Below are 15,365 nucleotides of genomic sequence, written 5' to 3' on the forward strand. Positions count from 1 at the left end.
TTATTTTGAAATTCCCCCTGCACGCCCATTGACAGGGGTTAAGCATTGAATACCTTAGCATGGCTCTGCTGGTTGAACATGATTTTGCAAGTTTGAAAAGGCATTCCACCCTGAACCTCCTACCCTGTTTGTTCTGAAAATTGTTTGTATAAAGTCAAACACCTGGCTACCTATCATGTGACTACACAGCTTGTATTTTTTTTTCAAGGGGATGGTACATTAGTGGAGAGAGAATTACAAGGGAAAAACTGAAATAATTGACACAGCAGGTTTATGTCGATTATAGGCTCTAAATGTAGGTTTCGATTACTTTTCAGTAATTGCCCAGCTCTAGTTGACAGTGCACCCTTCGACGTCATTTTGTAGGCTTAATGGTGAACATTCAGGTAGAGCTGGGCGGTATGGCCTAAAATCTATATCCCAGTATATTTTTTGCCATATCCCGATACACGATATATGTCACGATACTTTGAAATGTCCTCTGTGGCTGTGTAATGTTCAATTCAGCCCCAAATGGCACTAGTTTGGTGATTAGAATAGACTGTTCTGCTTGATTTTTTTTAATTAAATTGTATGCAGAAAGAGTAAAAATCAATATAAAGTTGAATTTAGCACTGTTTTATTTTGAAAAATACTTCATTGAAACTTTTATTAATAAATCAAACATACATAAATTGTGAAATACTCTGTATTTTGCAGTGTATGGACAGTCCTGAAATGTTTTCTGTGTTGTTTATTATTGCTGGTTATAAAATGATTTTTTTCCTCATTAAGGGTGAAGCAAACCTTCACAAAACCCACCAATCCTGCATGCAGCTGACTGCCGAAACCCTGCAGTCTTGTCCACCATTCAGGCTCACAACTGTGATTATATTAGTCTGTTATCTGTGCTGATGATTGCTGGAGCAGGTTCTGACAAGTTCAACACATAAGGGCATCTTTAGACCTTATTCAAGAAGCTCTCCTGTGTGATCATGGGGGGAAAGCTTGTCTGGAGGCAGAGACATTTTAACTCCTCGTCTGTGTTTTGAACTGTTTGGCTGAGATAAGGCTCTGTAGTCGTGGAGAAGTGGATCACATTTGTCCACTGCTGGGCCATCATCTCTTTGACATGTATGACTCTGGCAGGGAGTTTTCAGCAAAATGTTTGTGCCCAGGCAAATCACATATTCTGGGTGGAGTGTCTATATGAGATTTTTAAATCCTGGCTTTTCAACAACACTGGGCTCATGTCTTCAGCGACGTGCTGTGTTACTGCCGCCGTTACCTTGGAGTCATCTTGCGGCGTATTTTAATGATTACCGCATGAGTTAGACCTCTTCCTTTTTAAAGTTGAACCCCTGCAAGATGACAGACCCCGCTCTTCTTCTTGTTGTCGGTCTTTGATTGCCGCTAACTAGCCGCTAACTCGCCACGCTGCTCTGTTTACCCACTGTGTTTACCTCCTTCCCTCCTGTGCTGCTCTCTCCTCCGCTAATACAAAAATGCTCTCTGCTGTGAGAGATGTGTTCAAGGACAATGGGAGAAGCAAAACTCCAGCAAGAAATGCACACTGACAGCTCAAAACTGCCACATAATTTATTCTCAGTGTTCATGATATAGTCATTTTATACATCATGTGTGGCAAAAGGTACACAGTACATCAAGTGTACTCTATAAATCGCCCACCCCTACATTCAGGTATGGTCTTCCTGGTTCAACAGTGCATGCTGTGGCATGGTTTTGCTTGTTTAACAATATCTTGTTTGGAATGGTTTTGGTGTGATTTTGCAGGTTTAACACTGCAAATTTGCAGATTCAATGGTGCACACCGTTTTCTAAAACAACACAAATAAGTTTAGAGCCTTATTTCAACCTAAGAGTGTCTGTCCATTTTACAAAAAAGAAATTAAACTCCTGCTGTTTGCAGAATATAGTCCATCTGTGTTATAATACAGTCTGTCTTCTGTCAGTGAGTTTTATCAAAATTCTGTTTCTTTAATTTTATAGTTCATGTTCTGTTATGGTTTAGGAATTCATCAACACAAGAACTTCTGTATGTTTTATCTTGAAAGTCTTGCCAAAAAATACAGGGAAGAAGTGTTTAGATAACCAAAGTCAGCCAAAAAGAACACTGACAACACCAAACACTCTGTGGCTCAGGCTGCAAGGCACCATCCATGAGGGAACTATGTGTTAAGAGAGTCCTGTATCATTAAATCAACCACACTGGTTTGTAGATTGAATGTTGGAAGGTGTTTTAAAATCCACCTGTTCTGTTTGGAGCCAATGGAGGATTTAATGTACCTCACCTACGTAATCTATGCCATTGCCTACGTACCTCACCTACAGGCTTTCATGAATGCATCACCACGGATGTGTTCTCAATTTTTCATCAAAAACCAGGCAGTGGAGATGAATCTATGAAGCTTGATTTGTGTGATTTTCATTCCATCTCACAACAGTTGCTTTTAAAAATCCTTACTATGGTAAAACAGAAGATTTCAAGCATCATGTGTCTTCAGCTGCTCCAGTTACTGTCTATCATGATAATAAACAGGTAGAAACACTTCTTCAGTACCAAGTCTTACCCTCTGTAGATCAGAAGGCAGGTCATGAAACAAATGTATTTTTCATGCTGGGTTGGTAAATAATAAAATGCTTTCACCTTTACCTGCCAGCGAGGGTTTTAAAAAAGGTAAAGTCCCCCCAAATAATTTCTGGTTTCTTGCCCAAGAGGCTGGCAGGGCACTCTAAAACTCCAGCTACATCAAGGTCTTGGCATAGAGAGGTGTTTTTCTTGTTCTGGTGTTGTTTTACCATATTTTTGAAAATATAGAGTTCACAGCAGTAGGTTTCTGACTTCATTTCAAGTTTGGCAGTAAAAGACCACAAATTAACAAACTAACTGAATCACTGAGATATCTTCATTTTAGTGTTACCCCTCTAACTTGACCTTGGTTACAGATGTTTTCATGAGTCGGAAGTTAAATTTTAGAACACAACCTTTTAGTGATAAAATGTTAGTATGAAGTGCATCTTGAATAATATCAAGGAGGGATTCAAAGGGGCTGCTTCCATATTACTTAAGTTTAATTCAGTATTCCTACACAAAGAGGATATATGGGCAGGTCCCAAAGGTATATTGCAAGCTGTGGGTACTAAAGAAGAAGCAGAAGTCAAGTGATGTAACCAAGCACCAATGAACACTCGTGAGAAGGGCTCTGAAACTGTAGTTATGGGAGCTGCCAGTGCAAAAAACAAAAAACTGAAAGGACTGTGGAGAGGAACAGTCTTATTGAAGGTATGTCATGTCCATGTTGCACATCCATGCTTGTGAGCATGCTTAAGCAGTCTTACCGTACTGAAGCATACCTCTTTGTCTGTGCCAGGGCCAAGGAGGAGGACAGTTTTTGGGTGCAGTACAGAGCACTCACACTAGTTAAACAACTTAAACATATTTAGGTACGGTGTGGATAGCCAAGTGTGAAGACACTCTCAGTAAATAGTTGGCCGTTTTGTTGAAAGCCCTGGTCCCAATATTCTTTCCGCCTTAAAAACGAATAAATACATAGAAGAAATGAAATTGCCATTCTCAGGCAATTTATCATTTTCTTTCAAATACCATTCCCTGATACTGTAACCATTTGATCTCTGTATTCTGACAGTTTCAGGAAAGCTATCACTACATGCAGAATAAGATTATCAGTACAAATTCATCTTTCAGATCCATGTTCACAGTCATTTCACTAAGACTCATCCTAATTAATTTGTCTGTTGTCAGGAGATTTGATCTGGTACAGTGTGTATCAGAGCGAGCAGCCTGCAGAATGAGGAGTGGACTTCCATCAAGCATAATCTCCTCATTAACACTGCTGCTCTTTATCAGATCTGCTCTTTCTCTTTGTGTCTCATTTCCTCTCTGCCTTTCTCTTGTTGTGTTTCCATCGTTTTCATGTGATCCTAATGTTGATCTCTGTAAAACACAGCTGCAGCCTCTCACACTGGTTAAAGGGAGACAGTGTGTGTATTTGAGTGTGCCTGTATTCTTTTATCTACTGTATGAAGCAGGATTTTTAGTTAGGGTAAGGTTTCAGGAGCTATGCTACAATACAAATTATTTAATCTCTTTATGTACCAAAAATTCAATATAGTCTTAGCTGTGGTTCGCCTCTGTTAAGTGAATAAGACATACACAGTTTGCATGGGATTGCTTGCATTTTTTCCTTTTTCTGGATTAATTTTTGGGCTTTTGCCTTTATTTTGGAGAAGACAGGACAGTTAAACTAATGGCTTGGCCAGATTCTTTGTCTGTTATCCAGAAGAGTCAGCTTGCAGAGCTTCAGTCTAAAGCCTTGTCCACACGGGAACGAAAACAATATATTTGTTTCATTTTGAAAAAGTTTTCCATAAACACGTCATCATTTCAAGAAATGTTCATGTAAACACTAAACCATTCAAAACAACTGAAAACACTTGTATATATGCCAGGCGTGCAAGTAGCGCTGTAATGCTGGCGGATGGCCCCTGAAAGTTCGTCTCTGGTCAGAGAATAATTTGACCAGTCAGTGCCATTTGAGAAGAACAAGGCTGTATACAGTCATGGTTCAGTTGTACTACAAGCTAGTAAACAATGGCAGATAGTGAAAAGACTAGCACAGATACAGCAAAAGCAGCAGATTTGTCAGAACCCGGCAACATAACTTTTGAGTTTGATTAAGCAACTGGCTCCACTTATAGTGAACAGTGATAAAAGCTGCCTATCAAGCCCACATGATGTAGTAGTCATGCAAAGGTATGACTATTACATAATGTGTAGGATTTGTTGCTCTGATGTGCCTGTAATGACTGTGACAGACAAGACTTTCTTGCAATCACCTTCTGGATTTTTTTTTAAAGATTCTACGTGCCCCGAACATTGTGCATGCACTCTTGCCCAGAAAGATGTGAATTACATCGTATGAAATGGATATGTGAAACAGTCTGTTGGGTGTCAGTTTGCAGAACTGAAGCACTGAAAAACAGGGAGAGAGTTGAGATGACTTGTGGGAAACAGGCCACAGGCTGGACTTTAAACCCAGGCTGCCTTCTAAGAGGACAACAGCCTCTGTATCAATGTTTGAACATAACCTCTAGGCCAGTGGTTCTCAAAAGGTGTGGCCAGGCACACTGGTGTGCCTTGAGGTAAGTCTTGGTGTGCCTTGGAAATTTGTACAACAATGTGTGATAACTAGGACTATATAGCAATAAAGATACCTAAAAAAATCACAGTATCTTAGAGTATCAAAAAATTGGACAACCGCTTAGAAAATTAGATTTTCCATGATATTCTTGGTATTTTCTAACAGTGCTATTGTTTCTTATGTGTGTATTTTCTTAAGTTGTTGAAAAAAGGACTAGCAGGTACAAAAGTTCGGGATTTGCTACAGAAGATCACTTTAATAAACATCTGTGAATCATAATATAGCTGAAATGTACGCTACAAAATGTAAATTTTAGCATGTATATGTCTAATTCACTGGTTCCCAACTGCAGCAGTGAGGCATGTCTAGGTGTGTTGTGAATTTTTATAACCATCCATTATTACTGTACGTAATCTGGAAGACATGCTAAAGGGGCATTTTTGTATGGATGGTGTGCCTTGAGATTTTGGTTTTGTCTAAGGTGTGCCTCAGGCCAAAAATGTTTGAAAATGCTTTAAAAACTTAATCGATTAAGAATCTGTTTTTGTGATGCACATTACCTGAGCCCTTCCTATTGCATCTTCTTTTTGATACAAGACCATTTGTCTGTTTTGTGCATTGCTGTCAGGTCCATAACAAGGCCTGAAATGTCTGTTTACAAAGTCAGGCCTCCAGCCAACAGGATAAAAATGCCTGAGAGAATACTGACCTGTCAAGAATGACAACAGTAGCAGTGAATCCTAACTGCAAAGAGAAAATAAAGAACTTGGAATAAGTGGAAATTCTCAGGCAGATGGAGATTGAGAAGAGCAAAAATCTAGTAAAATGTGTTTCCTATTGAAGGAAGATTTGCAACTTGTTAGACTTATCTGCTGTAAAAGGTAAATGAATATGCACATACAAATGAAGATATAATAAAGCATGGATTAATTGTGCATTTTGGCTTGTTGAGTTTGTATTGAAAAAATCCAACCATCACTACTATGTGTAGCTTTATAAATTTGTAGAAATAATGAGGCAGAAAATGACCTTAAGCAGAGTGAAGTAGGCAGGAAAATGTCAATACTATATCATTTTATCAACATAAGATCATCTTCACTGATAACTCTCACTGCTGATGTGTGGGTTGTCACTATTCATTATGTGAGACTAGTCACAAGGCCGTGCCTTATTTTCCACATCAGACAGATTATCAGATGTCAGTCAGAAGCCCCAATACTGCCGTCAACTATTTCCCGATAATTAGCCTCACAAATGTGCAACATACATATTTGACTAATATGACAATGCTGGACTTTTAGTCACAGGGAAACTTCTCTAGACTGAATTCTTGGTATTGTAGACGTGCAAAATCTCAATGAAGGGAGACAAAGGAATCAGTGTTTTATCACTTCAAGTGTCTAGAAGTAATGCTATTAAAGTAATGGGTTGAAAATGGCAACAATGGATACTTGACCTATTTTCCATCAGGAATTTTATAAGGAAAACAGTTTATAACTAGGAGCTTGTGACTCACATGACCCTTATCAACTCAAAGGATATAGTAGTAATTGATTTCAGCCTGAAATCAAGACATATTTTGATGCTATTAAAGATGTGATCTACAACAGTGACCAATGGAAGGTCTTGGCTATGTATTAATGAATGGCATCACTTGACCTATTAAATGATTTTACACGTGAGATTTCTTCTCACGCTTGTCATTTAACTTAAGAGACCATAGTTAGTTCTGCACTCCTTGCAGCTAATGTTCTATGCATCATTAAGGTTGGAGATTGTAGATTTTTATTGATAGTGAAACTAGGGCTGAAATGATTCCTCAAATTATTAAGGTGGTTCGATTCAAAAACTTCCTCGAGGGAAATTGTCTGCCTCGAGGCTTCACTTAAATCTGTATTCATATACGCCCATGCTGTAAGCCTGGACATTGCGCCGTGTGTTGCACAGTGTGCTGTCTTTCACACGGACGGCTATTTATGTGGCACAATGCACTTGTTTACGCTGTTACTATAATGTAACATGCATGATTTGAGGCGTGAAAATCCCGAGGGAAGTGAAGTTGATGCAGTGATGTTTACAGGCACGTGTCCTGTGGCTTCATGGCAAATATGGCACTATGCCTGCACCGGTGAACCTACGCAGATCTCTGGGTTTATGCGCTGCCTGCATGACTCGCTGGTGTGAGACAGCGCTCAGGAGGTTAGGATGGCTGACCCATTCATCAGGCTTGGTCTTCTTCATTGCAGTCTGCCAGGGGTGAGTGAACTTTCAGCAAAGAAGTATCTACACCAGACTCAACTCAGTGGTAGCTTCAGTCCCCAGGGCGGATGCCTTGGTCAGTCCTCTACACAATATACAACAAACAATACAATAAATATGACTCACAGTCATAACAGTGACTTCACTGCTAACACTGGCACTGACAGGTTTACGAGGCTCCTGGACCAGAACATGGATCCAGACATTTTGGGATGCCTTGGATGCTGCCATTGAATCTATGCCTATGAGTAGTGAGAGCATGAAAGCTGTAGAGCAGTTCACCTACCTTGGCAGCATAATCCATCAATCCTGACTGGACATTGACTGATGGCCAGAGGTGCTGACTGGACTCCTTTGTGACGACTTCTCTTCAGCTTTTGGGTTTAGGTATCATTGGCAAGATCTGGATGCCCAGGACGGGTATCTGGGCTGGTCCAGACTCCAGGGGCAACTGCATACATCGTGGAGGGGTCAGTGGAGAAGATAACTGGAAAGGTGGGGCATGGGCCTGGTGCAAGCCTGATTGCAGGGAATTTAGTTCTGGAAGCTCAAAACTTCCTTGGGATGGACTTCCAGATGCCCTCCTGTTACTTGTGCCACACTTTGTTTAATGACCCAGAAGGGTAAGCAACTGAACCCCCCTTGCTGGCTACTTTTCCCCACAGGCTGACCACTCCATATGTCTGTGGATTGCTTAATGTGTTAGGCAGGGTCCCTCAGATGAAGGTAGATTGTAGCTTTCTGAATCAACATGTTAGACTTGTAGCACCAAAACAAAGGAGCTTGCAGGCTGAAGAGTAAAACCGTATTTTTTTTTAATACGACATACATTTGCCCTGGTTATTTTGCTCATTCTTCTTTAAATTAGTGCAATTATGTAGAGCAAACGCACCCATCTGCTACAATGTATAACCTAGTTTCCTCGCCTGCTCGCCTGCTGGTTTTCTAATAGAGGGGCTGAGCTAACGACACCTCCTGTGGCTCATACTGACAAGTATCTCAAACACTCCCACATCAAAAATACTGAACTGTTCCTTTAATATTTTGGCATCGGAAACTGTGATTAAAGTTTTCTGAGTGTGAAAGAGACGTAGAAAGGTCTGTTTACAATATTATTTGATCTCTGTAGCACCTCTGTGATGATTCAGGAGACATGCCGAGGAGGGAGATGTGTCCAGAATGCTGTGGGTGATGGTGGATTTTAAAAGGCAGAACAGGATGGAGAGAAATGAAATGAATCATGGCACCAGGAGAAATTATTTTTAAAATGAAAGATCATAGAGAGAGGAAATGGCATGGGTTGCAAAGAGACATGTATAATTTTTTCATGTGGCACCAGCCTTAAATGAGCAGCCCTGATGAACATGGTGGCACGATGATGCTTTGTTCAATGTCCTGAGGAGGTGGTAACATGCTTATTCAAGAAAATTATGTAATATGTTGGTCCTTTATTGCACCTATAAATTGGATGAAATGGTCACAAGCAGAATGTCACTATATTTCTCCCAATACTGTCACGTTTTATTTGGCTGGAAGTTAAGTTGCACCACAAACTAGGGGTTGACCGATAACTGGTGTGGAAGATATTTGAAATATTGCAGATTATGCTATCATTTTTTTATTTTACCATCACTGAAAGAAAAAGAAAAAAATATGGTTGTACCCTACCAGAAAGCTTTGGTCCCAGTGTCTCAGAATGGATTTATAATGTTTTAAAGCCTCAAAAATTGTAATTTTCTTTGCAGAACAAAACAAAACTAGAAAAGCACTCAGAGAGCGCAGCCCTCTGCCATTAGCCCTATCTCCCAATAGTATAGAATCCTTTAAAAAATTCCTGAAACCACACGGTGATCCGGATCACTCCCAAAATCTAATCAGTTCTTTCTTATGCCATTTCTGACATTTCCTGAAAATTTCATCAAAATCCATCCACAACTTTTTGAGTTATGTTGCTAACAAAAACAAACAAACATACAAACTAACAAATGAACAAACCCCCCGAACACATAACCTCCTTGGCAGAGTTAACAAGCTGGACTGGTGCATCGAGGAAATAGTTAAAAGAAACAGGATTTGTGCAGATAGATGGAGGCAAAACCACATAAGACATTTCTGCGTTCTCCAACCCAATACAGACCTCCTATAAATTATACCAACGGAGACTTTCCATCAGCCAATCATTCTGTATAGCAGCTACACATCTAAACTCCAACCTACATTTGGTCATCAATACTAACATAGTGATATATGGCCATAAAAGGGCTGTTCTGATCTATTTTTGTTGGCTAGACTGCAGAAATAACCAGATCAATTTTTGATGGATTAATTAACCTGCCGGGCTCAGTGATATGTCAATAACAAGAAAAACCGAGGCCCACATTTATGTTGAAAACATCAGCCAGCATCATGTCATGTTTTTAGGTCAAACATTTTTAGGTCAAAGAAGAAACATCACAGACATGTTAGGTTATAGTGGGACATGTCATGTCTGCTCCATTTACTTGAATTCAAAGTCTTGCCTCATAGTGGAATTGCAATAACATAAGGGCCCTTTATTTCTGTGTTCTTGAGTATCTCTCATCTCTCTATTTACTATAATTTTTTGAAGAAATATTGCATGTTGTTTTATAACTTTTAAAGTATAAACAACAAAGTGTCACAAGCCTCTTGTTTTTGTACGTGTAGTGAATAGTGAAAGTATGTGAAACAAATAGGTAAAGCCCACTGGGAGTGTGCCTCACTGTGTCTTCTATCGGTCATCTCTCTGGAGTGTAGCAGTGGTGACAAGTCCTTGAAAGCCAGAGAAAGAACAGAGACGCTTGTTTGAATAGGTTTGCATGAATGCTACACAGAAGGTTTTCAGGAGAGGAGATGCTGCCTCAGAGAGAGAGACTCAAGCACCTGAGAGTAGAAAGAGAACAAGAAAGAGGGCGACAGAGGCAGAGAAAGACAGAGTGAGAGCAGCTCTCAGTCCTCAGGGACGAGGTGACCGTGGTTAACTACAAAGCTTCTCAACAAATCCCATCCCTGCCAAACACTGGTGCTGCAGCCTCGCTCCACAATGGCTCCCTGTCAGTTAAAGCAATGGGATCAAAGTGGGATCGCTCAACGGCAAATTAAGAAATGCCCCTCAGGTTTGGTGGCTTGAGTTTCAAATAATCCGTTCTGAATTTACCCCCTTAGTCAGAATCAACACAACCACACAAGCTGTATAGGAGTCACACTGGCCTGGTAATAAATATGCTCTGCTACAGAGCTGCAGCATGCCAGCTGTTGGATTTATGTTTGGCCTGCAGATGGGAATTGGGATCTCTCCTCTTGTGATGATTTTTCTCTGTGTTGGGGCTCTTAGGAAACCATTTTAGGCCATGAATATTTGCAGGAATGGCCTCACAATGGTGGCTGTAATAATCTAGGAGAGTCAGGTGGAAATTAGTTGAGTAGTGTGCCATGATTTTGGCTTGGTACCGTGTTGGCAGCTGGTGTGAATTTCAGGGAGCAAAAGCTGTGCATTGGACATTTTCACAAGAGTTGTTGAGAGCTGAACTTTTAGTCAAAATTCCATGTAATTCGAAATATAGGTGGCACCTGTATGTAAGTCTCAGTCTCTGTTTGGGTCTCCCCCAGAGGAGGAAGAAGAAGAAGAAGAGTGGGTCAAAATTCCTCCACAGCCATGTGAAAGACTCATCACCAGTTATTGCAAATGCTTAATTTCAGATATTTCTGCCAAGGATGGCACAACCAGTTGTTAGGTTTAGGGGGAAATTAGTTTTTCACATAGAACCAGATAGGTTTGGATTTTTTCCCTTAACAGATAAAATCATCATTTAGAATTCGCAGTTTGTATTAACTTGGGTTGTCACTGTGAGATATTAGAATTGGTTTGATGATCTGAAACATTTAAGTGTGGTAAATATGCAAAAAATTCAGGAATCAGGAAGGGGGCAAATACGTTTTCATGGCCCTGTATATCAGCTGCAAATATTGGCCATACCAACAAATAAGTTAGTGATGTTTCAGGCTGGACCAACAGACCTATGACAGCACAATATACCTGATTTTTTTTAAATTCCAAGAAGCTGCAAATCTTATGACGATAAAATGCAAGGTAATTGTCTTACTAATCAAACACTTGAGATGTGATTTTTTTTGTATTTTATTAAACAATCAAGAAACCTTGTAATGTCAAGCCAAGACATGTCCAATTATGTAGCAGGTTTTAGTGTAAAAAGGATGTTAGAGATCATCATCATCCCCATTAAGTACTGTATGAATCACAAACCAAATCACAGCAGTGCCATTTGTGTTCACTATACTTAGCGTCTTTATTCTGGATAAGAAATACTCATATCACTCTGTTCCTTTTTAGTTGCTCTAGCAGTGGCCTTCAACTGAACCACCACCAACTCCTAAAGGAAAAGCTAGGAACCAGATTTCTAAAGAATTTCAAACATTTATTCAGTAAAAAAGTTGCTATTTGGACCTCAGAAGGTACAAAAATGTGACAGTACAAAAATGGAAGCAAAAAATGTTGTTTCAACTTAATGACTATTTGATGCCATTCTTTTCGTCAGGCACACCTTTGCAACCCACTGGTAACAGCTCCATGACCCACTTTTGGGTCACAGCCCACAAGTTGAGAACCACTGTGCTATGCATCTCATTGTTTTGTTTTACATTTTATTGTAAGTACACATGTCAACCTACACCATTAAGGTATAGAAAATTAATCACTTTGATGATTTTTTACATTACAGCAGAATGATTTCCAGGATACACCAAAGCAGTGTCTTTCCACTCCTTTGGAGTGAAGGCAGAAGTTGCAGAAGCTCCATTTCTTTCCATTAAGATTATATAAACCCTCTTAGTGCACTACATCAGAAACTTTTATAGTGCACAAGATTGCCCCTGTGAACGTTTTTTTGTCATGGGGAAAAATGGGAAAATGGTTGTTTGTCTCCAAAGGTTTGGTGATTGATGCTCTCAATCATCCTTTTTTCTACGCTTGGGAAAATGTTATCTAGCCGGGCTGAAACCGAGCAGGCCTATTTGTTTTACAGCTGATGGGAGATTGACTCTTTTGTGTGGTATGAAGGCATTAGTCAGCCAGCCGTGATGTAGGTCAGAAAAGCCGGATGTGAACATGGGGACAGGGCTGTTTAGGCTGTCGGGGCTCAGGTGTTAGCCTGAAATATACAGTATAATAGTCAACAAATTATCTATGACTGAGTACATGTGATCTGGGAGTTATTGAAAAGTAAAAAATAGAACAAGGACATCTCTTATTTGTGGTGGGCAGTAAACTGATGTTGTCCACAGTTATTATTTTTACAACAAATGTGTTTTGTAGGTCCAATTTAACACTCATGGCAATACTTAAGTCACCAATTACTCAACCAACCAGCTGCAGTGGAGGGTAGATAAAGTAGAGTGTAACAGTATGATTTATGACATGAACTTCTAATTTTGAGTCACACTTCTGTAAGTTTTGTGTAGACACTTGAAGAGCTGAGCCATGTTGATTGATCTGCTTATTCACCATACAGAATCACCTGCTCCTTGTGACAGAGTGGGGGTCAGTATTTACTTTGAAAGTTAATTGAAATACAGAAATCAAGTAAACGTCTCTCCTATACACGTTTGATGTCTGCAAGTAACAGCAACGTTGAGTGCACTTGCTTTGTAGAGCATCTCTGTTGGTCTGTTTGAGGCTTTGGCACAGGCTGTGAGCTGGGCATGATTAACCGGATTCATCTTGAATAGTAACTTATATTAAAATAACTTAATTCGTATAGCACTAATAAAAACAGGGGTTTACATAGCTCTTGCCTTGGAATGTGCGTGATTAGTCAGCCAAATGGTTGAAATCAGATACCTGTTAATGTTATCAGAATTACAAGGTGGTTAAACTAATTAGCAACAATTTTTAAAAATTATTTCAACCCCTTAGTCCTTGTCAAATGCTGTGTTTAAACTGTAACACAGCCATTTTCCACTGGTAACCACTGTTGCTGCTCTTAATCGCTATTGCCTTTCTGCCACAATGCTCTTTACTGTGAAATAAACAACTGCTAACTCATAGCACTGATAGCATCTTGTAGGAATAGTGCATACTGCACTGTTTGATCTAGGAAAGTTGTAGATATTCTAGGTAATCCAGGAACATCCTTATTTTAGCCCAGCGCTGCAAAACAACTGCTTGGAAGTGCATTTTAACTTGGGACTTGCTTGTTGTAAGTCTGGGATGAAGCAAAGAAGCATGCTGTAACTCTGATCGCTGTCAAAGAATTGGCTGTAAACACTGTTACTCTGTACAAACATGCAATTTCTATCAAGTTCTTCACAGTCAAACTCCCCAGTTGTTATGTTGTTTGAATGCTTTTATTATGAAACAGCCATATCAGGATCTTGGATGTTTTCAGTTGTAGTGTAACACACATCAGCAGGAGAGAAATGAATCTTATAACCACGAAGGTAAAGCCAGAGGCTACAATGTACTGAGAATTCAACACACAGAGAGTCTTATTAAAGCATTTTTCTGTGATTTTGTGCAGACATGAGTTTCACATCTTGAACTTGTTTAAGAAGAGAAGGGTTAGTAGTTTATAAACATGCACTTAAATATGTGATCCTTTAAGATTTATTTGCAAAATAATATAGCTTGACACAAAAATCAAGTCACTGCCCACTTCTATTTTTTGTGTGTTGAAAATGTGTTCATATTAAATGTTTCTCTATTAAGACCTTGATGAAGAAGTACTGTGCTGCAGTGAATGCTTTCATAACAGGCCGTTCTATTGTTTTTCATTTGGTTTCATGATCACATTTTTAAGACCGATTAGCAGCTAAAACAGGAAAGTAACTGATCTGTAATTGATACATACAACGCCTGACAAGTAGGAGGGAAAAGTTTTGGACAAATAATAACAAAAGAGATATGAGACGGGCTGCTTGCATAGTGAAACAATGGATGAGACAGCCAAGAGCAAGAAGAGGAGAATAGAAGAGAAGTTTCTAAAGAGACATGCGTTTGTTAAAGTTAGGTCATAGCAGGAGAAGATTGTTAGGGCACACAAAGAATAGAAAAAGTAAGAGCGAGAGTATGCTATTTCACACCCACAGTTAAGCTGGGGAGAGCCGTTCCACATAGAGAAGTGTAGCTTTCATTCAAGCCAAGTGGGTCATGGGAAAAAAAAAGCAAGACATGGAAGCTGTCTGATAGTTCATGTTGAAGGAAACCCCAGCAGCTACAGCTCACATGAAACAGAGACTCTGCTGCCTTTTCAAACTCTAACACCTCCTCTTCTCTCCACTTCTCCTGTTTATTGGATAGTATGGAGCAGCATTGTCTAAAACACGTAAACCTTAAAGGGGGTGGTTCCCAGGAGAGCTTTTGGTTGACATCAAGTAAATACACTGCTCATTCACGAGTCAGAGGTATACACGCTCATTGCTATGTTTTTACCCACTCACCCTCATTCATTTATTCTCAATTAATGGAGTAATAGAGTGATAAAATACATCAGTTCTTTGGCTTCAGTTTCATTACTTTGCATTACTCAAATTACACTTTCTGTCATTTTGATGGGCAGTGCCATAACAAAATGTCCTAGGCCATTAAGTTTCTCTGTTATAGTTATCATTTTTGATTACTATGAAACAGAGCTTGAACTGACTTTCAAAAGCAATCAATCACAATTATAGTTAATTGTGATAATTATTTTATTTCATGAAATTGTCGACAGTCAATTTAAAAGAAACAGAAGATGAACAAAGACGGCAATAGTGAATCAATTTAGATGTCCACATCCTGTCAAGAAGCAAAATGCTTCATACAGTTTGACCACCCTCACATTTTTTAAGTGCCTGAGGCTGCTTTTCTAATCATTTGTGAGATTATTGTAGTGGGCTATACCCTAAAAATCTCTTTTATGTTGTTTTTGT

At 39.4% G+C, this 15,365-nt stretch overlaps 1 protein-coding gene across 3 annotated transcripts in view; it reads left to right on the top strand.

Annotated features, from left to right (window-relative positions):
• Nucleotides 1–15,365, top strand: part of man1a2 (mannosidase, alpha, class 1A, member 2) — a 219,426-nt gene that overhangs the window by 20,652 nt on the left and 183,409 nt on the right. The window lies entirely within an intron of this gene.

The sequence above is a fragment of the Cheilinus undulatus genome, linkage group 15 (assembly GCF_018320785.1).
Source record: "Cheilinus undulatus linkage group 15, ASM1832078v1, whole genome shotgun sequence".
Lineage (NCBI taxonomy): Eukaryota > Metazoa > Chordata > Actinopteri > Labriformes > Labridae > Cheilinus > Cheilinus undulatus.